This window comes from Haplochromis burtoni, unplaced genomic scaffold (assembly GCF_018398535.1).
Source record: "Haplochromis burtoni strain Fernald_Lab_line unplaced genomic scaffold, NCSU_Asbu1 Contig_489, whole genome shotgun sequence".
Taxonomy (NCBI): Eukaryota; Metazoa; Chordata; class Actinopteri; order Cichliformes; family Cichlidae; genus Haplochromis; species Haplochromis burtoni.
The window spans coordinates 295404-319150 of NW_024582850.1; the positions used below are offsets into that span (position 1 = coordinate 295404).

General features: G+C 39.0%; 1 protein-coding gene across 3 annotated transcripts in view; it reads left to right on the plus strand.

The window, feature by feature from the left end:
- Positions 1 to 23747, plus strand: part of peak1 (pseudopodium-enriched atypical kinase 1) — a 111474-nt gene that overhangs the window by 58450 nt on the left and 29277 nt on the right. For 2 of the 3 annotated variants that reach the window (XM_005946807.3, XM_042213855.1), the window contains one exon: positions 2751 to 2827. The exons of the other annotated variant lie outside the window; for it this stretch is intronic. The gene's annotated coding sequence lies outside the window, so the exon portion shown is untranslated. The remainder of the gene's footprint in view (positions 1 to 2750; positions 2828 to 23747) is intronic. 3 annotated transcript variants of the gene reach the window in all.

Below are 23747 nucleotides of genomic sequence, written 5' to 3' on the forward strand. Positions count from 1 at the left end.
CAGGCTTATGTCGCAATCCCTTAAATTAAGTGGAGCATAACCATCAAACCTAGCAGTTTTGTACTTTAGTTTCTAGTGTTGTTGTTTGGGATATTTTCTTAACAAAACGAGTGCGCTGGTTCATAAGGCTCTGTTGAAATGTGATTGAGCAAGACAGAAGAGTTGACAGTTGTCATCATGTTGTGCCGAAATTGATTACCCTCTTACACCTTAATCCCAGCTTCATGGCACAGTTGAGATTAAATAACTTAAGCACTTTTTTTTTAATCTTGCTGCCAACATATATATTGTTGTCCTGCTGATTTTTAGTGGTTCAGATGGGACCTGTAGCCCAGCCTTGCTGCAGACAGTGTTGATGAGAGTGAGTCAGCAAACTGTGCTTTCAGAACTTGATTGTAGGCTCAAAAAGGTGAAGGGGATCTGGGCGGTCAGGTAAAAAAAACCCACTATGTTCTGTGCCAGATATATCAGAGTCTGATTAACTGAGAATCTTTTGACCTGTCAGCAAATAATTTGTTGATGCCTTTGTCCAGTGGTGACGCAGGAGAAGTTTAACAGCATGTTGGATATAAAAACAAGCAACGGTCATATGAGCATATGAGATGCTCAATATGTACTACTATGCAAAAATCTAGAGTCACCCCTGTTTTCTTTATATTTTGCTTTCAATTAATTAACCAGGCTTCATGTAATTTTTAAGGTGGTCTTGAGCAGTAGTTCTCCAGGGCCATCTTCCGCTACTTTCCTGTGAGTCATTGAAATATAAAAGAGACCCAGACTTCAAGGCATCAACCAGTGTTGTATGTTTAGACACTTTGTTACCGACTGCCTGTTACAAAAACCAACAATTTGTTCCCGTTTCTTTTGTTAAAATGACAAAAAATTACTAAATGAATTCCCAAACAGATGAATTCCCAAGCAGCTATTAACTATAAACTTGGCATATCTTGACAAGCCAAACACGCTGCCAATGCAGTAAAACACTATCTGGATAGAAAAACTCACAGTGGAACACTATCAGTCATGGATTGGGCTCCCCAGAGCCCGGACGTCAATATTATTGAAGACGTGCGGGATCGTGTGGCTAGAGAACAGAACAAAAGGCAGCCAACATCCAAAGAAGAGCTTTAAATGTCTTTCCGAAAGCCTGGAGATTTATTGAAATTTCTTCTTTTACTGGACTGTCTCTAGCTGTTTTACATGCAGACATGACATAACTGATTGGCTGCTGGCTGACCCAAAATTCATGGGATTGACTGAAAGTTGAATCCCTGCAAATTCCATCTGTTTTGTTTTTCTATTTTACTTACCAGACTAATTGCAGTCATCTGGTCTATCTCCAGTAATGCAGTCAGTACCAGAGACAGCGTAACACAAGGGAGAAAAAGACCACAAAAGTAGTAAACAAACAAAAGTAGTTGTGACCAAGTCTTTTCTAAAACCATAGAAATGAGTCTGCTGGATTATTTAATTTGACATCCTGACTGGTAATGGGCAGAAATATGTGAACCACATTTCAACCCCCAGACCCATGCAGCAGTTTGGGTTGTAACTTTTGGGCTTTTTTTTCTAACAAGTGAGCAAACTGAAGTTTGCCAGTGTCTTTTGTTGTACTGGACCTCATAGTAGAAACAATTCAGAGGTTTCTGCAGTTATGATTCTGGAAAAACATCTAAGTTCAAAGTAGTGTGACCTCAAAGGTTTGCCTCTGATACCAAACATGTATGCTAGCAGTTTTTTCACAGCATAACATCTGAGGATATTTTCTCCATCTTGTCTCCTCATTCAATTTTTGACAGATCTTTTTTTTTCCATTGTAAAGTGAATAAATGAACAAAAAAAGCGGAGCCCCTGAGATGACTGCTGTTATTTTTATCCCCCTAAAAGAGACGCATTGTCCTCGGATGCATTGGTGCAGAGCGGTTTATAGTGATTGAATTCTTAATACGGGGGGATGCTTTTGCATTATTTTCCTAAATTTTCCTTAGTCGCATAGCAACAAATAGTACAGCCACATATATTGCACCTAATACAACACCTTGAACAGATTGTACAGTTAAATAGGGGCGTTAGAATGAAGAAATGGAGGTATCATGTTCAGTTCAAGGTGCGTGGAGAAAGGAAAAAGTATGTAAGAGCTTTATTGTAAACTACATAAATAATCATAACAGTGAAAAATGATTCCACAGTTTTAATATTTTGATGAACTTGTACATGCATGTTGAAGCGCTTACAAAGTCAAGTACATACAGTATATCTGTAAAACCCCAGTAAAACAGGTTAGCTTAATGCCAACAACATACTTTTTTGTACTGTTTAACAAGAAGATTGATTGAAAAGTGTTCGTCCAACTGTAGGATAAACACGAGAGACTGATTCTAAGAACAAGCCATCGGGGCGACTTGAAACTCAAATGAGTTGATATTCACTGTGTTTTCTTCATTTGTTTAATAGATTGTCGTCTATGGCTTTTGGATGACTTTGCCTGGGTGATCAGTGTACCAGTAAATCTGATATCTGCTCTGTTACACTGCCAGAACAATGACTTGCTCTGAAAATGAGCCTCAATGTTTAGAGATCTGCTTTAGGCAAAGCAACAAAATGCTCTCTCCCCTTCTTTTCCTCCATCTTTGTTTGACTTTGTCTGTCTTCCCTTCCCGTTGCCCACCCCTTATTATTCCCTTCGTCACACTGTTGTGCATTTTGTTTATCTTGTCCTTCTCTGCCTTCTGTGTCTCTGTCATCTGCAGGTTCCAGCAGTAGCTGTTCTCTGCTTCACCAACTGGGACTCCATGGCTGGCAGTGGTGCTGCTTGATTCATTGCACTGTGAGTTTGCTTGTGGTTTGTCTGAGAATGAGTGTGTTGGTCTGTTTGTCTCTCTGTGTTTTTCTCATGCACTTTTCTTGGTTGTTAGGTGAGCCCATACAGAATAATACACTTTAACTCATCAAAAACCAAAGTCTCGACTTGTCCTTTGTAGTGTGTGCCTCTCCAGTGTTTTATTTGCGGTTCTGTTTTGTCACTTCTTCAAGTCGATACCCAAAGAGTCTGATTTCTCCCCACGGATTGAAGTCTTTCTGTGATTCGTCTCTTATTTTTCTTTCACCGTTTTGCTATTTCTGTTCCCTGTGCTGCATTTGTACTGAAATACTGTCTCTCTTCAAAGCAGAAACTGTATACACGCTGCCACTGTTCACCACTTGATGACTTACTGGTTGTCATATTACAGCTCCTAGCATTGCAGTTTGCCTATTAGTGCAATACTCTATCCATATTATGGCATGTAAGATATCTATAACAGCTACTGTAGCACTTTTTCCTTTCATAACTGGCTTTGTGAAAACTGACCTGAATAACTGAAGTAGCAGCCAATGCGTGCAGTGGAATATTAGATTATTGGAATCATGTATAGGAAGTGAAGGCATATAGATTGTCTCGGGGCATACTTGAAGATGCAAATACTCTGCTTTAATAACTCATGTATGCTGTTTTCCCCCCTGTGGTAAATTAAATCTCTTAGTAAAAAGTACTTAAAATATAGCCATCACCTCCTCCGCCTATATAAATTCAGAAGCCATGAATGCAGCAGTATCTTTTTATCTTTGGCTTTAGTGCTAGACACACTTTTTCAATTAGTCCGGTGTTGGATGGGAGATGAGCTTACTTTTTCCTTTCAGTACCACTCGTTTTTGCATTCATGCATCCGATTACCTTTTAAATGGAGGAACATTGTGATAGTTTTGAATTGAATTGATAGTAAATTGATTGTATTTAATGTGTATATTGTTTAGGATGAGTTTGATACTTGCAGTAAAAATTAAATAGTGATTATCCGACAGCTCTGTGACATTATGTTTTGCACATATGTTTTGAAAAAGAACAATGAAAACTAGATTTCCTACAAAGTAAACATTAGATTTTATAGGGGTTATATATGTTAAATGTTAATTCCTGATTCACCCTGTCTTTCATTCATTCATTTGGTCTCAACATATTTTTCACAGCTGTACCTTTGCAAACACATTGGTATGTATTTCTTGTGCTTGGCACTAGAGCTCATCCGATAGATCAGCCGATTTTAGCTATTTGCTGACAAATGCCAGTACAGCTGATGAATGAACACCTAAAAAGAAAAATTAGGAGCTCATGTTGCTACTGTTGATGTTGTGTATTTTGCCCACCAGAGAAAACTTCCCTGCAACATGCGTTTGGAAAGCCATAAACATGACAACCAGGTGATCCGAGCAGAGTCAGAGTAGCTGAGTAATCTATGACTTGTGGCAATAAAAATATTATCTTAGTAAGGTCTCATAAAAATCTATTCATAACAACTGTTACGTGAGCTTAAAGATGGTAAAACACACAGAGTCTTTTGACCAACTGCAAATATCAAAAGGACGGGACTGATCAGGGAAGTGCTTAAATTCAGAAACAGTGTTTTTCTTAGTAATCCATGCTGATCCAATTTTTTCTGCTAGTTAAAAGCCTTTTGTTGATGACTAACTTACCTTTGCTAACACTGTCATGCACTTATTACCTCACTAATGATCTCTGTTTCCATATGTCTCAGTGCCAGCTGGATAAAAAGCAGCCATCTGTGCTGCTGTGTCTCAGCAGGTTTAGGTCCTGGTCTGTTTGCATGTGCCTCCATCTCCACAGCTCCCACCACAGATGTTACTGTTTGTGTGGATAATGACAATAGATACTTCATGTGCTGTACTTAACCTTTCACAAAGAACCACTAGTCCTATCTTCTCTGCAACACTTGCTTTTATTTGGTGCATTGTGCTGAGACCTTAAGGCTACATGCGCACTGTGTTGGGTCACTTTTCTTGAAACGAGGCGTGGGCTTGAAGCCAAGTAAAATAACAAATATCCTCCCCATATTTTAGCAGGAAAAAGAAATCACAGTAAAAAAAAAAATTCTCATAATTTTTGCTGTTGACCTTCATTCCTAAATCTGCTTAGAAAAAGTGAATCATGTGGCAAATGCAAAAATTCCAGTATTGCTGCTGAAATGACACTTTTTCCAAATCTCAGCTATGCCAAGGGGGAAAAGATACTGACTGGCTTTTGTTAATGAGACCCGTCAGGCTTAATTTCACACACTGCACCAATTCAAACTATCCGTGGCTGGTCGGAGGAAGCAAGGGGGAGGAAATGCTTGTTCAGGCGAAGGCAAAGGTGTTGTACAAAGCAAACACAGACTGTCTCTTTCAAAACTTTCCACCCATAGGGATCTTGTCTTTTTCCTGTGTGCATTTTACCTGGACAAGTTAGTGGCGCAGGATGGCATTAGCCCTCTCTTGATGCCTCCGCCTTCTCCAGCATCCATTAGTTTCTGCTGCTGTTAGTTTGTTTTGCACTTGGCAGTTGAGAGCTGGGATGGTGTTATGTTCAGTTTAATTGGATGATGTGGTATTCTCTTCCAAGCTCTAGATGCCAGCATCATTTCTTGGCCCATGCCTTATCACCATCCTCAAAGCTACAGAAAGAGATTATTGCTCACATTGCAAAAAACGAAGGTCTCTGTCCCCCAAAAGCTAGAAAATGTTGAAAATGATAAAATTGATCAGAGATATAGTTTCTCTTTTCTTTCTCTAACTTTTACTTTCCTGATTTTTTTTTTCTTTTAATTTATTTATTTTCTGCACCAATGTCTGTCACCTCAAAAATACTCCTGGATTTCACACAACACATGAAAACAGCTGTGAGTGCTTTCTAAACTGAAGCCAGATTTTTGGATTAGCATAGCCGTTCTCCAGAGGACACAGTTAGCAGGCAGAGAAACAGACAAAAGCATGGTTAAATCATTAGTGAAATAAGCCTGGCCCCCATTACCATCAGCCTAACACAGTCCAAAACCACCATGGGAAGAGAGAGGGAGAATTTCTTCACTCAAAGAAACACAGTTTCTTTTTATTGATGGTAATTGGGAGCTGTTATCAAATCTGTCCCCCACTTCTCATTTCTCCCAGAGTTGAGCGCTGTAGAAGAAACAGGCGATTGTTCTTTGAAGAAAGTAGGACACATTTTTTCCAGGAGCTTCAGTTCTGTCTTGAGGCTGTTTCCGTCTCTTGGAGCTTCCTATATATTCAGCCTATACATGGAAATGCTTGTCCTCCAGAAAGACTAAAGCCTGGATAGGCAAGTTGTGCAAGAGTAACCATTTTTAATCAGTCCTGTATTTTACATACATGTAATGTATATATACTTTATGTAAGCTTTTGACATTTTCCTCCTTCTTTGTTAGTATTTTGCTGTATATACATTATTTGTCTCACACAATTGTATCACCAGAATATTTAGTAGTTATTATTAATTACTGTTTCTTTTAATGGGGATGCCACAGAAAGAGTTTAACAGATGTATTGCGTATAACATCTAGCTGCTTTTGAAAGCAGTTGAAAAGGACATACAGTACTCTCTAGAAGCTTTGATGGCATCCCTCATTTCTTTACATTTCTCTTCCAATGATTCAGTCGTTTTTATAATTTTTTGAAAGTGGTCTTGAGCAATAGCACCTGACTGTTCAGTGTTTTGTCTACACATAACAGGCAACTTCACAAAGAACCAGTTTGTATCCTTTGTTACTACCAGCCTGTCACTAAAATAGATTAATTCCCATTCCTGCTGTTTAATCTATGAAAAATCTCAGAGAACATAGTTTGACAGGTATAACACAGCATTTTTATGCCAACAAGGTGCCAAAGATTTACTGAAACTATCGAAAACTTGGTATATCTCGGCATACTGTGCAGTGTTTTGTTTTTTTTAAACTTAGGAAACTGGACAAGTGGACAGTAGAAGAAGTGCCAGGCCTAAAAAGCCAGCTGCTGTTCAATGGAGCCTCAGAAGTGGCTGTTGAAATGAAAGCTTTACTGACCTGGTTTCAAAGTTTCTTACTAGTTTTAGAATTTTGTAGCAGAGTAATAGGACAGGAGGGAAGAGGCTGCATGACTTGGCTTTGAATCCTCAAGGTTTTTGCAGCACCAAGGTAATCCAGTGATAGTTGCTATGTAGCAGTGGTAATATCTGATGATAGCTATTTCGGCAGATTCTTATATGGGTTAAAATAGCACTGAATTTACTTCCACAGTGTAACTTGGTTTAACACTGTAAATTGAACCTGTCAATCACAGAGCTTGCAGTGTCACTGCTTTGAAAGCCACCAATCACATTAAGCCCTTCTTCCTTTGGACTCTGCCCTCCAAGCTACCAAAAGTCAGATTGAGTCGAGCAAGCAGAATTCATCTTTGAGATTAGAGCCGCCTGCGTGAGCGTGAATCTGCCACAGAATGTGTGATGCGTCTTTGTGCTGAGCTGTGTTGAGTTGTACGCATGCAGATTGTTGAATTTGAATACCTGCAGCTGTGAAATGAATTGCTCATTATTGTGTTTTTTCTTCTGCGCCTATTTCGACACAAATAAGACTCCATAGTTGTGCTGCTGCAAATGAGTTCACCTGCTAGCCAGGGAGGGGCTGTGTGGCTGCCTGTCTGCCTCTCACTACTCGCCTTGCCACAAAATGCTGCAACTATTGAAGGCACTTTTAGCAAGCATGTGTAAGTGTGATGTTACAGTCTTGAAGCCAAAAGAATTTGCTGTGATCCCAACAGATTGCTGTTCACCGCCCCCCCGCCCCCCCCACTAGCACCCGAGGGATATCCAGCGCTCAGCACGATACTACCCTCACTGCTTCCTGGTGCCAACAAGCCTCTGTTTCACACGGTGGAGGTAGTGGAAGCAGGCGGAGCATTTTAGTCAGAGGGGGAAAGAAAGCCTTCATGAGCTCTCCACAGTTATCACCAGCCTGCCCCTGGCTAATAACTGTATCAGTTTTACACCAGAGTGTGGAGAGTGTGAGTGAGTATGAGAGAATATGTGCGTGTTGGTGTGGCAGTGTGGGTGAAACGGAGAAATCATCCAATGCGACGCTTGTTATTTATAGACCTACAGCAGATTTTTGTGTTAATAGAAATCAGCTGCAGTGTTACGCTTGTGTGCAACTGATTCAGGCTTTAATTTTTTGTGCATTTTTTGTAGAAGCACTATGTGAAATTTAAGTTTACATTTTTGTACCTTTTCAGTCTCAGCTGGCCCTTAGACATTGATTAAACAAAGATAAATATAAAAACATATTTAATTGTTGATGAGCACAAGTGAAAAGTCAAAGAGATAAACTTATTTTTCATTGTCCTCTATTGTTTTGCCTCCACTGGGATTATACAGAGAAATAGTATGAATCTCATATGGAACTTGCATAGAAAATTCATACTGCTGAATTTTTCCATAAGCTAAGAAGAATTTTTCCAGTTCAGAATTCATGTGATCAGGTAGAAGTTCTGGAAGTACAACTATGTGAAAGCAGTCAATTAGTGATACAGAAGCAGCCGTATGTATATTAACAATGTTCAATGACCTCTTGAAGTTATTGCTATTAGTTTTAGATGGTTAGGGGCGTGTATCTTTTCTGTATTCTACTTGAAGCACATAACATGAACACATAATATTTAACAACATTAATTAATATATATTTGGCCCTAGTGCATTAGAGTAAAACAGTTACAGTCTTCTATGTAAGCTTCATGTGCTGTATGTACATAGCAGCTTCCTGCTGGTCTGGCTGTTCTGACTCATTATTTGTTTTTTCACAGCTTTTATGATAATCAGCAGCTTTCTTGCACAATTAATTTTACTTCTGTTTAACAATTTCCAAATAGCTAATCATAGTCATATTTTTTTATGATTCCTTTTTTTATTTTAAAAGAAAAAAAACCCTCAGCTTTATTTATTTACAATAGAATTTAGTGGATGTGAGTGGACGTGGGTGTATATTTGTGTGTGTGTGCGTGCCATTAAATGCATGTGTTCTTTTTGTTTGTATTGTGCACTCCCACACATCTGGCTATGTCTGCTCTGCCACTCCACTGGTGTTTGTCTGGAGGCCAGCGGGTTGGTCTCCCAAGGGGACCTGCAGTGGCTCTTTCCCAGGCCAGACTGCAGCTACTCTCCCAGAGCTTGCACAATACCAAACACTGCACTGGAATGTTGTTGGCTTCATTTTTTTCTTCTCCCCTTTTGTTTTTTGTCTCCTTTTCTGTGTTTTTGTCTTGTGCTTTTGCTTTTTTGGCTTGTTTGCTTGTTTTTTTTTATATTACTTTTCTCTCCTAAATTTATTCTGTTTGTTTCAGTTTTCTACAGATTTCAATTGACTAATATTCCAGTGTAATTAATGCACTGATTTACAATTTTCATTGTCAGTGTTTTGACTTTTTCCCATAGTAGTTATGAATTAAAAACATAAAAATAGTTATACAAGAATCAGAAAAAATGTGCTTTATTTGGGGGGAACACTCAAACGTTTGTTATAGGAAAGCAACCTGCTGACATTGACAGCTAACTTGGAATACTTTAGTCCTGTCACCAGTGGCTATATTGAAGGTAAACAACAGCAACTGAGACTTGAGACAGTTGGAACTGCTAAGAGATAATGACTGAGCCTTGCTACTTGCTGTGAGGACTTTGTTTTGACACTGTCATTTCGTTTTGCATCGACTGTTCCTAGTCAAATCTGTCACTAAGTAAGCGATGGGAGGTGAGCTCATAATGAGGTGAACTTGTCACACTGCTCATATCTATTTGTCAGCGCCTACCACTAAAGGGCTCATGTGGCCCATGTTTACTGTCTGGTGAAGACTTTAGCCTTGAAGAAACTCCTGAGTAAATTTTCGAATAAAATGTGTGCTCACGTTGCAAGTAAATCATGTTCTTAGAGATTGAGTTTTCACAATTAATGATTTGAAAATGCAGTTCTTGTTGCAGTTTTTCTCCTGCTTGCATTATGTTTATTATTTCAAAGAACACATGAAAATACCTGATTGTGTCCTACCATTTATTTAAAGCTCAGATACATCTGTGAAACATGGACACAACTGTCTGTTTTTCCAGCATAAAACAAAAAAACAACAATGAAATCCCAGTGGAAGCTTGAATTGTTGCCGATGCCACAACTCATTAGACTAGAGGCATGGCACTGTCGCAGTCAAGTCTAGGATCACACACAGACTGTTTCTAAAAGCTGAATGTAAAGCCAATGTTTGAATCAAAGTGTGGAGGGCTAAGGTATCAAAACTAACACGCTAACCACTCACAGATAGTTGCTAATAAGAGATTGTGGGTGAAATAATACTAGTACACTAAATCCACAGCTTTGCTACTTCATGGATGAGCTCGTAAATCGTCAGCCGTCACTCAAAGTAGCCACGCCCCTAATTTTAGGTCTTAACAGTAACCAGGTGGATGAGTTGTGGCTTTGAATGAGTTGTTATGGAGTTATTATTGGCTGTAAAGACCAAAACAGTTTTCTGTACAAGGCAGTAAACATGTTATTTTACATTGTTGAAGTTGGTCATTCAGCTTCAAGTGGCCATTAGAGAAACTGGAATTTCTTTTTTTTTTTTACATTTTTATTATTATCATCCTCCCCACACACACATACACATCCCTGGAGGTTACAGCTTCTGGATCAGTACCTGTGTTATTTATACACATTGTTATTGTCACTCTTTCAAAGCTGTGCGAGTGCCTCACCAACTCGACTTGTCTTCATGCGAGCAGGCCAGCTGCAGCAGACAGTTTCACACAAACACAGAGTAGCAGCTGCAAAACTCAGAGAGAGTGAGCCGTCTGGCCGCTTAGTACATTACAAGTGGACTCAGTCCATTACACCCAGTCCATCTTGAGTTACAGCCACATGAATGGGGACTTGATGCATCGTGAATCCCATAAAGGAGATGCACAGTAAAAGCCATTCATTTCCCTTTAAACATTAATCATTGCACCGTACACAATATTTTTGTGTAGAGTTCAGTACGGTTGTTTGTCAGCCAGTGAGTCTTAGTGTTTCGCCTGTTTAAGTGTTTTTGCAGTTGACACATGTAAAAACAGGGTTTTCATATATTCAACAACGATTTAATGCTGTTAGACGTAAATCGTCTGTTTTTTGCGTCTTCCTGCTTGTGATCTTTTCCATGTTGCTGTTTCGTTCTCTCTCTTATGCGAGGATTGGATGAAAGGCAAATCAGCCTTTTTTCATGCAAGGTTTTTTTTTTAATGTTTTATGTTATGATTTATGTTAACACTTCCATTGTCTGCAGTTAGTTAGAATAATGTTATTTCTTGACTGTCAAATTTATATTTACATTCATTAATGTTCATCTTCAATGCTGCAGTAAATCATAAAGGATGAAAGGCAGTCACGGGATGTTAAATTTGCTGGTATTCCGGATCAGTTGTGATAAAGCTGCGGTTGAAATTATGTGGATAAACTGAGGCCTGTGCTTCCTCTCTGCTCCTTTCTGTTGTCTGGCTTCCTTGGTGGTCTGCATATTGTTGGCTCTGTAACTTGTTTGGATTGTGAAAGTGACTATTGAACATTCTGTAGGTTACATACCATGTCTCTCAGTACTGCTCATTTGTTGGAACATAACTCTTATAGTTAAGCCTGTAATTGAGCTTTGTTTTTACTTAGCTGTGTCTGCGTTGTATTTCCTTAGTGGCTGTTTTCTCCCTGTTGCCTGCTCTGCAGGTCATGTCAACATAAGTTGAATGATTTATCTCTTACTGGTGTGTAACCAAATTAATGCACTTAAGACACATAAATCTTTTTACCTAATAAATCCTAAACTGGTTGCTTTTAATGTTCGGCTATTCATCCTTTTATGTGAAACTTGTGTCTTTTTAATGGGATTCACCAGTTGCTGTGAAAATCCATCTTTTTGTTCGACCTGCCTTCTTGGAGTCAGTACTTGTGAACATAAACATCCCTCATAAAGACACTGTAAGATCCAGCTAGTGATATTGCTGATGCTTCTTTGGAACTCCTCCATTTCCAATGAGATCATTAATGTTTATTTCAGCTCATTAATGCCAGAGGAGATGTAATGGGGACTGAAGCTGATTTTTAAGTTAACAAAGAGAGGTGAAAAATTGCATCTCAGTTGTGCAGTAAAATGAATGGTTGACTGTACTTAGGACACAAGTTCAATTGGGCAGCTAGTGAGAGGCATGCTTCCTGGAAAAACTCCTTAAAACTGGAGATACGGACTGTGAAGTCATTTTGGCAGCATTGCTGAAAACGAGCTGAAATTTGGTCAGAACTGGGGAGCGAGTCAGCCATAACTTGGAGTGGACTTGCTTGAGAAATTGAAACAAGGCTGCCGTGTACCAACACTTGTGTGCACGCTCATCTACATCTACAGGACACGGCTTAAACCACTGTTGCCACAGAAGTAACATGAGTCCATATTAGTGGGCCAGCAATGTAATTATTTTTGTTCCATTTTTTTTAACCAAAGATAATTGTAGAGAAACTTGTTACATAGCAGTAGGACCCTTGACTAAGTGAATAAATTAGTCTTGGATACTACTGTTATTTAAGGAGTCAGTACTTAGAAAACTCTGAGAAATGCTTGAAGGGCATCACTTTAAATCCCTGGATGAGCAGAGAAAATCTGAGGAAAGGAGGCAATAAGTGAAGCCCGAACTTCATTTGCTGCTCTTTGAAAGCACTTCATCAATGTGCTGAAACTGCTGCTCAGAACCATTACTTTCACTATCTGTACACCAAACGGACATGTTTAATATAGCTTATGACACGCTGTCAAAATTATTTATACAAGAACCAACCAACAAAGTTTCCGATTTGCAGGACTGTAGGACTGAATATGTCAGTTTATATGTTAGCTGCCTAATAATAGCAGATTTCAGTACAATACAGCAAAACACTTTAGGCAGGTTAGCTTTACACTGGTTGAAGCAAAGACTGAAACAAAGAGAATGGATGTGTACGCTTGTCAGAGAGAAAAAATAATATTGGTGCAGCTCCAACAGTCTAGCAGTTGCCAGGCTAGTGCAATTAAAGCATCATGAAAAACCAACTTGTTTTGAACTCATAAACTTAAAAACTTCAACATCTGGCAAAAGGCAGCTGAAGAGCCAACTACTAATGTTGGAGAAGTGATTATCTGTCCAGTAGAGTTCCAGGGACTCATCTCCGATGGATCTCAAAGAAAAAGAAAATCAATATAAAGTGTTGATCCATCAAGTTCTGCTTCAGTGATCCTTAGTGATGACTCCTTAAGTCTCTAGAGCTCTAAGGGAGTGATAAAACACCCTTCCTCCAAAAGAAATATTCTTTTATTTGATCATTTATGTTGTGAGAGTGGTGTCTAACATGGTGGCCTAAAATTTCCCATAGACATGCAGTTGTGTTTTGGCTGATCATTTCCTCAAAACATAACGTATGATGTCATTTTCATCGTCATTTCTTATCAAAACATTCAGTGACTCTGTGCCCTGTGAATGAACAAACCACTCCCAAACACAGCAAAACTGAGTCACCTGATTCCCACAAGTTTCACATTTTTTCTTTCATTTGTCAGCCATCTCTGACCTCAAGAAATAAGTCATATTATAAAGCTTTTTGTCCTTGCAGCTGGCTGGTTGATGGGCCCTCGAAAACATGAAGCCTGGTAAAAAGTGACATTGGCTAACTGCAGCATCACTAACAGTAATGCTCTGTGTGCTTCGTGGCCTATTTTCCTTCCCTCCAAAATAACATCTTGAAAGCTTTTGATGTTGCACTCAAAGAATATATGACAGTGGTTTTCTTCTCTAATGAACTTGTGGTAGAAGACGACGACTTTTTCTCGGCTTAACAAACAACAGCGTGCCCTGCTTTCTCACACTTCCTGGCATCGAGCTCTGCAGTTCCATCCCTATTTCATATCTATTCTGCTCTTGTCTATCCCACTGCTACGGCTGTCTTATCATTCAAGCCCTCTGCCATAAAGCAGCAGAAAATCCCATATCCCATCTCCTCATGGCTTCAGCTTTCAGCCTTGGTTATTCTGCTATTATGTACCAGGCTCAGCGAGCTTCCACTCCCTCTCAATAAACGTGCTCTGGGTGGGAAATGAACTCCTGTCCTCAGTATTCTGATTTTTCTCAAGGGAAAAACATTGCCTCTCTGTGGAGAGGTAAGTGTAGCAGAATCTGATTTAGAAATTTAACACGAGTTTCCTGCTTGTGGTTTTGGTGCCTTGCTTCTCTACATCTCAAGCGCTCATCTCCCATTCATTGGTCACGGTTTCACATCTTTGACTGGTTTGTCTGTTTTTTAACAGTCTCACTACTATGCTGTGGCTCTCTGTGTCTCCATATCCCCCAAATTAAGCCTTTTTTGACTCAACAGATTGCCCTATATGTACATGATATTCTTTAAATGTGTGAAGACTTTTCATGTGAACGATATAACAATATGAGGTAGATCTTTACATTTGTGTTGGTGGTAAGTTCTTGTGTCTTGTTTACAGTCATATTGTTTCTTACCTGGAAGTTAAAAATTCTCCTGCTATGTGTTTATTTGATTGATGCAGTGTCAGCATTAATGCAGACATCTCATCCACTCTTGTGATGAAGAAAGAACCAAGCTGAAAGGCATGAAAAACTTGATTTGCCAATGCATCTATGTACCAGCTTTTACCCCTGGTCGTGAGATCTGGGTAATGACTGAGACATCAAGGGCACAAATACAAGGGACTGAAATGAGTTTACTCCATAACATGGCTAGGCTCTGCCTTAGAGATAGGGTGAGGAGCTTGAATGTCTAAAAGGATATCGGAGTAGAGCTGCTGCTCGGTGTTGAAAGGTCTCAGTCGTCCAACTGGAAGGAGACCCCAGGGTACACCCAGAACTCACTGGAGAGATTATATATCTTGTCTGGCCTTCGAACAGCTCAGGATCCCCCAGGAGAAAGTGGAAAGTGTTACTGGGTAGAAAGATGTGTGGAATGCCTTGCTCAGCCTTTGAATGGGTGGATTCTGTTTCCGTTTTTATAAATCATCTACCCTTAGTTTGATATTTGGTCGTCAGCCCAGGTATGAACAGACGTCGGAATTCCTCAAACCTCTGTTTGAGGAGTAAAAAGCAACAGCATTATTGCCTCCAGTACAGGATGATGTAATGATGTGTTATCAAAAGCATATATTGAATAAGCAGTGAAGAAAATGACAAGAAATACATTTTAAATTGAGGCAAAATTTCTTTAAGAAAATGGATTCTCTACATTCTCTACCCACAAGTGTTTTTGTTGAAAGACCTCTGGCAGTATTTTATCATGTCATGAATCAAACAAATCACTGATTCTAACCAGAGCCCAGAGCCTGTGTACTTTTGCCTACAAACTGCATTCAAACTTGCTGATATATCATTGGTTATATTTCAGTTCAACATAAATGTTATCAAACTAAACTGTTCTTCTAACAAACAGTAGGTTTTCTATCTTAGTGTCTCACATTCAGACAGACAGAATTGTTGCATCCTGATCTCTTCAGCTAGCCCAGCCACACAACTAGACACCAGTGCCTACCTGAGTCAGTCTCAAGCAGGTGGTAACAGGAAGAGCGATGAGGTTGGGCCGGTTGGGCTCCGCTCTGGTTTAGATGTACTGGTTGCTAAACACATAGTGACATCCTTGCAGGCTGCCTCCGACAGGTCCCACATGCTTTATCTTCTTTAGAATGAGTATATCTCTGGTGCGTCAGTTCACTCAGCTGTGACTGATGGAGGGCAATGATGAGGAAGCCTCAGGTGTATTGGGTGAATAAAAAAAAAATACGGGGAGATGTGGTGAGATAGGAGTTTAAAAAATGGGCTTTTAAGTGTAAGAAGTAGGAGTCCCAGAGAGAGGTTTTCTTTCTAATCAATTTCATCTTTTTGCTAACATCTGTGTTGGTTTGCTGCATATTTAACTGACTCCTTGAACTATTGCTTTTTTGTTTTTGTTTTTTTAAAAGGCCGCACATTGAGATGAATGTTTTAGGCATTCCTAGAGTAGATTTCAGTAAATAAAGTTCTATCCCATCAGACCCTCTCGAGAAGTTATTCTTATCCCAGTACAAATCTGGGTCTCACTTGGCAGTCCCACAAGGGCTTGTGACTTGGTGGTAGTGGCACCAAGCAGCAGGTGCTGTGTGATATCTCGCCTGGCACAAAACCAGACAGTGTTTGCTGCTATCAAATGAGGAGCAGATGGTCACAGATCATCGGTCAGCACTGCATCTCATATGAACAACTACCTTGCACTGATTTGATTGGGGGAAAAAATGTAAAAAATGAAGGGTAAAGCAGAAACCTGCCCTCAGTCCTCATCTTATTTGACTGTCTTTGTTTTTAATGAGACAAAGCTTTGTTGGTTTGTGTGATGTTTATCATCGGTATGAGTAGTTTGTTGTTTTCAGATTTTTGTCATTGAGCGAAAGCCACAAGTGGCACCACCAAAGTTTCTACATTTTTGTGGGAATATGGGATTGAATTATGCATTTAGGCGTGTGTGTGTGTGTGTGTGTGTGTGTGTGTGTGTGTGTGTGTGTGTGTGTGTGTGTGTGTGTGTGTGTGTGTGTGTGCTTTTTGTCTTGTGAATGCTCATTATGACAGCAGCCACGGTTGTCTTCATAGAGCTGTCAGATTTCGATATACTGTCTTGCGGCCTACTCGCTGACAGGAATCACTGACAGCACAAGTCCCTTTGAGATGAAGTCAACTTTATATGGTGGACAAAATAATAACAATTAAAAGAAACACACACGAGTCTTAATTAGGCTAAGATTTGGATTGTGTACCACAAAAAACTTAACAAAAAGCCCCACAATGCATTTCCTTATGTAGCTTTTACATTTTCTGACAGGCTGTATAAAAACCATTTCCTTTATAAAGAAACTAAAATTGCTGTGACGCTGGATCATATTTGCTTACATTGTTTGGCAGCTGTCCCTCTACTCCTTTTTGATTGTTTGTGGGGGTGTTTGTTAATCCCTGTCTTATCCTTCAGAGTGTGTGTAGGTGAGCTGATGCAAGTGAATCCTTGTTCATCCTAGTTGCTTCTGCATTGGACCATTTTTGTTGTTGTTTTTGTTTTGTTTTTCCAGAAATCCAGCTGACTTCTACATTGTGTGTTGTCATCAGAGATCTGCATAGTGTAGAGTAAGCTGTGGAAATTTTAAATCTTCATTGTTGTGAACTAATACTCTTAAATATCATTTGTTTGTTTGCCGTTATTTTCACTGGACAATAGGCTTGATAATTAGGCTTTTGTTTGTTGTTTATATGTTGCTCTTAGCCATGATTCACTTTGTGCAACCTTTTATTTTTGAGCAAGAAGAATAGGGGAGTCGCATCATGTTACAGTACTGTGAAAAAAGTCTTGAGTCTCCCCTGTTTCTTTATATTTTGTTGGCTGCAGGAATTTAATGAGTCGTTTGCAAACATATTTATTGTTGAGTTTGTACAATTCTAATGACCTTGAAAGTCAATATTTGGGATGACCACCTTTAGTATTCAACACAGCGTGAGAACTCTCTCAGGCAAGATTTCTTACCATTTCTTTAATCTTCAGGAATCTCCAGGCTTCTTGAAGGACATTTAAAGCTTTTCTTTGGATGTTGGCTGCCTTTCGTTCCACTCAGGATGATCCCACACTACCTGAATAACGTTGAGGTCCGGGTTCTGGAGAGACCAATCCGTGACTGGTAGTGTTTCATTGTGTGTTGGAGGCAGTCTTGTGTTTTTTTGCATTGGCAGTGTGGTTGAGATCACTTTACCAGACACTTTGCAGATGGTATTGCATGGTGGGTCCAAATCAGACTGTGTTTGTCTGCCTTCATAATTCTATCAGTTTTGCTGAGATCCCCAACACCACTGGCTGAAATACACCCCATGACACATCCTGTTTTACTGATGATTGTAGATACTCACTATTGCAGCTCTCTCCTGTCCTTGTGTTAACAAAAATTTGAACCAGAAATTTCTAGTTTGGATTTGTCACTCCGTAAAACCTGTCACCACTGATTTTCAGTCCTGTTTATATGTAAATTGGGATACCTCGTTTTTCCCTTCTTTAAGAATGGCTCCTTGACAGCCACCCTTCCATGGGGACAATTTTTGATGAGCTTCAGAAGACGGTGGATTCATCTGCAGAGCCAGATGCATCTCTCAGTCAGAAAATTGTTAGGCACAAGGACTGGACTGAAAGTGAGTGAAAAAGCAGCCAATGTCCAAACAAAAACTTTGAAAGGCTTTCAGAAAGACCACTTTAAAACAATGACACGAAAATCAAAATGTAAAGAAATCAGGGGTAGCTCAACATGTTTTTTGTTGTTGTTGTTGTTGTTGTTGTTGTTTACAGTACTGTATGTTCACGTTTCTCCTAAACCACAGATGTCAGTCAATATTGAAAATAATCATTAGTCCCTCAGTAAATCACTCAGTGTGGAACTGATCTATAGATTGCAATAGTTTTGGTTGAAAATAAAACACATGTAAATAAAAAGGCTCATAGTTGGACAGGACTGCTTGTTTCTGGCTCTTGAGTTTGACACACATAGGTTCAAAAGCTCATTGCAGCTCTTTAGCAAGTTGGTGGCCTTCCCAGTTGAAGCAATTTGGTGTTCAACATCTGGTTCCAGACATGTGGACAGGTGGAGTCGAGGATCAAAACATGTTATGTAATCACAGATGTAGTTTACCAAGTGAATGCATAATCATTTTGTCACAGATTTGGTGTTCACATGCAAGTCATGGTATGTTGTTGGTGTTCACAGTAAAAGTGTAAAGGTGTCTTTGTTGGCAATGGGTTGGATGGTGTAATTGCGTGTGGGGACACCTTGTAGCTCTGGTGTTTGGTGGTGTTGGTTTGCATAATTTAAGTCTCACAGCTTCTGCTTGAAGTGCTGTTTGAAATAAAGCGGGTCAGGAGAGAGACAGATTTGCATATCTCAGAAGACAAAGCAACAGTGGGGAAAAAAAGAAAGCCTTCAGTAAACGGCCTGAATAAGAAGAGAGTGGGTAGGGAGAAAGAGTGGGAAATTTTTGAGCCACAGGGAAAAAGACAAAACAACAAAGAAAAAAAACTTCGCGAGGGAAAAGAATGGAGGAGGAAGAAATGCAGATGAGACAGAAGAGCTTTTGGAAATGAGTGGAGAGGAGACTTTGGGGCAGCTGCTCGTACACAACAAACATTATAATTCTTATGAGATGCAACATAATTATAAGATAATTATAAGACACAAAGAGCATTATCTGAGTTTGATTTGGGGATTTGGCTCAAACACATATTTCCCCATGTAATTATGTAATAATCTATTCTTTATTTACATGTAACACAACCTCAAATCCTTTCCAGAAAATTTGGGACACTGTGTGAAATGTAGATAAAAAGTGAATTCATATATTTTTGCTAAAACAATAAAAACAACCAGTTTCAACATGTGATGTTGCATCTGTGCCATTTAGAAGTGGAAATAAGATTTAAGTGATTTCCAAATCATTGCAATCTAAGCTGATGTACAGTTCACAGTGAATCTTAAATTCTTTGAAAAGGTGACCCGAGTGCGCTTCTGAGTTTCATTGGAAGTGGCTGGCAACTGGTAGATTACAGTCATAGCAATAGTGGCTGCAATATGTGGTGCCAACAGATAATTTGTGAAGCAGGGAACAGTAGGCTGACACATGTAAGTGACCGTTTCCAAAACAAAATAACAGTCTGACAAAGTTTTCTGCTGAGCTGAGACAGCACATAACACCCGGCGTTAGCTTGTTCCCACCCACACCGTGCTCCAATTCCAGTTTGAGTTGCTGGGTTAAAATTCCTAATGAAATGCTTGGTTCTGTTTGATAACTATGCTAATGAAAATAGTCATGAAGCCATCCTATAGATTAGCCAGATTTCCTTCATTCATTGCTACTTCATTAAATGGCAACATTTTCGTAATGCTGTAACCTAATTTCGAACAAGCAGTGAGGGATGTCCCGTGTCCTCGTGACAATTTGTTAGAGATAGAAGATGTCTCAACTTTATGTTGATTATGCACTTATCTTTCTAGGCACAAAAAAATCTAATTTTCTAGGATGCCATTACAATTTTGATGAAGAGCATTTCATTACCTGTATTATCTGTCTTTACTGACATAAAGGGATCCATTTAAATTGTCACTAATGCCTTGGCCTCATCAAATATGCATGAAAGGAAAGTCGGTGATAAACAAAAACACAAGATGGGGGAGAATAAATGAGTAGACAGCAGTAGACTGTAGATAAATTATGCGTTTATTAATCAGTATTTATGTTTGGTAGAAAAGGTGGTTATTTCCTATATTCTGGATAAATGGAAAAGCAGTTTCTAGGAAAGAGAAAATACGACTGTCCACACTAATGGAAATGCTGCAGATTCAGATAGTAGAAACGCACAAAGATGGGATCAATAAAGCAATGTCTATGATAAAATAATCCCAAACAAAGCGAGGGGGAAAAGCATTCCTATGTTAGTGAGCAAAATGTCTGTTTATCATTGTTTTTATTAGTATTGGATCCAATTTGCTGTATTGTTATTCATCACATTTCCGCTGTGTTGCATAATATTTGTTACATAATGAAAGCAACACAAAAATAGATGTCTATAATTTGGCTGATGGCCATAAGTAGGAACACTTTTATTGCAAAAAAAAGGAGAACTGCATTTAGGATCATGTTAATGTTGAAACAAAGTCGATTGCATAAGCCAGAGGGATTTCTTGTGTCACGATGGTTTTCTCTTTCTTTCTGCATCAAGTCGGATGTATTATAGTTTAATGACTGTGTCCCTCACGTTGAGCTGTGTGAGCTGCTTTTCGTGGTTTACGAAAAGATTAATTGGTATAAGAGAAGTCATCCGGTGCTTCATTTGTCCTAGATTGTCGTGGTATCTACATATTCTATTATTTCATCCCCTATTCTTAAATATCTGCAAACACTTGTTAATACTTATTATGTTTTCTTGATGTTATCTGTCCAGTCTTTCTTTCTTTTCCAGTGTTAATTCTAAAAGCAAATTTTAAATTTTAAATTTGACTAAAATGTCATTTAGTTTTGGCATCTAGATTCTTTTGGTTTTAGTCAACTAAACAGTGTAGAATATAAGATTGTTGTCGGACAAACCTAAAGTTGATTCGGTTGACTAAAATATAACTTGTAAAAATGTTCTCCTGTTTTTACTGGAGAACGTTGCTCTAATGGGTTTAAAAATTATTTTCCCTTGACTCTTCTTTTCTTCCTAAGTGTTAACATGTTACGTATTCATGAGAAACAAGTTTGGGAGCTAGCTGTACTGTTCCCCGAGGGCTGCTGAAATGTGTTCCTCCAACATTACTAAACAAGGAGATTAATTCTGATTGGATCAAACTCTTCCCGCCTTTCTACAAAACTTATTCAGTTCTGATTGGATCTCATCTCTCTAGAATATTTTCATCTCGTTTTTATTCGTTGATGAAGGAGTCAATACTTTTCATTATAATTTTTGTCCTTGTGCATCAGCTTTTATTTATGATGAAAAAGAGCGAACGGTTTAGAGAAATGCTTCTTTCCAAGCAGTTTGATTTATTATTGCAGATGCTCTGATCATTAAATGTAAATAATCTGTGATTGTTAGTGTTACATTTATAGTAAATTTTTAGGGTTTGACTAAAAGTGTTGCAGTGTGCTGCAGTCATGCAAGAACAGGTGGTGGGAGGTCTTGTAAGTTACATCATGGAACTAGTTTTGCTCAGAAAAAATCTATAATATACAAATATGTTTTACTTGTTGCTGGGTGCAGTGTCATATTAGCTCCCACTGTGACAGGATTTGAAAATAAAATCAAACAGCAGCAGAATTTTAATGAGGGAGAAGAGAAAAGTAAAATATGTTGTCACGTCCATCACGGGTGGTTTCTACTGGTGGATTTGTGGATGTGACACATTAAATATCTGATATTTCCCAATTCTCTCAAGTGTGATCAGAATTATGGCAACAATGAAAAGTGAAGTATCTTATTAGAAAGCACCCTGATAGCTGCTGCTCATAATTTCACCAAACTGATTTGGAGTCAATAAACACAATAAGGAGTCTTTTTTTCCTGATTTCCACAGAAAACTGCTCGCTTCCTCCCCTCCATCTGCTGTCTGTCAGGGAAGAAATAATGCACTTACAAAGTCTGCCAGGTCTACATCTTAGCTGCATTTTTTTTAGTGTGCAAAGCATTGTTGAAAAAAGTGAGATCCTTAAGTCTCAGGATCTCGTGGATGTTCATGGAGCAATGACCCACAGTTTGCGCTGGAGCAGTTTGCAGCCAGTTGTAAAGCAGCTAGGATGAGAAGTGGCACCTCTGAGTCTGAGGCCATGGTTCTGAGTCTGAAAAGTGGCATGCTAAATCAGGGTTGGGAATGAGTTGCTGGAGGAACTCAAGTGCCTCAGGATTTTGTTCACAAGTGAGGGAAGAAGGGAGTGGAAGAGTGGCAGGTGGATTGGTGCAGTATCTGCAGTATTGCAGATGCTGTACTGGTCTAAGTATGAAAGTGAAGCTGTTGATTTACTGATCGATCTACATTCCCACCCTCATGTATGGCAACAACCTGTGGGTACTGAATGCCAGTGGCATGAATAACCTTCCTGTGTGGGGTGTTTGGGCTCTCCTTTAAAGATGAGGCGGGCGTCCTTTCGATTTTTAAAAGCACATGTGAAAAAGCAAAGTCCTAATAATGTTGTCCTGTAAGGGTCAGAATTGGACAAAACAATGATACGTGTCGTCACTGTAAACGAGCAGAAATACTGTTGTGGTCCTTTCACAGACACACTGGGCTTTCTTGGGCTTTAGAAAGTTACTTTTTGAAAGTCTGCTACAGTGCCTACGTGTCACACTGTGACAGCTTTGGAATAATATTGTGTGAATTACAGCCACTGTTTCCTGTGTGGATGCAGCCTGTTCGGTGTAACAGGATAAATCTTCTCCCGCCCAATGTGACTCGGTCAGCAGAGCTTGATTCAGGAGTTCCTCTTTTATTGTGTCTGGCCCTGGGCGGGGTGTTGTCATTGTAACATCCTTCCGTACGGGACCTGACGTCCATGATTCACCTAACCCTGCTGATATCAGCTCTGCTATGAGTCATCCACAGCTTTATTTGGTTAACTGCTAAGTTCAGTCATAAAAGTGCAAAATACTCAAAGATTTAATTAGGTAAATATTAATTTGCTAATGCTTTTGTGATAAACTGTCAGAAGAGAAGAAAAACCAAGGTTCTCTTAACATTGTTCTGTTAATATTGCATTTTAAGTTGCACAGGTGGTCATTGTCGAATGTCTGCATGATTGTTATTTGGTTGCCTTAAAAAAACATTCTGAAAATCTGTGTTTGGATGTCTTTTTACCTATAAAGCATATTCACTTGTGAGACCAGCCCAAGTGTTTTAAAATAGTCCATTGGTGGACCCTATATGTCAAGCAAAGCTGAGTAAGCTCTTAAATCCCAGCCAAAGACATAATATTGGTTTAGAAAACAACACTTAAATTTATTGCTTTTTATTGATTTTTTTTTTTATGCATCTTCTTTTGTAGTTAACTGTTTTATTGTATTTTTTTTATTTTTTCCTTGAAAATAATCTGTTGATGGCAGGTTAGTTTTAGAAATGGTGCATAAACTGCATAAACAGATTATGTAACCTACCATTCCTGTGTAATATTTAAACATGGACTGAGCTTGAATTTAATTGGCTATTTGAGTTACACTTCACTTATTATCCATGGATTTGATGTTAATGTGGTATTTCAGAGGTTGTTATAATTGGCTGTGAGAAGCTGGACTGGTCAATCAGGATAAAGCACATCTAAATGCTAATGG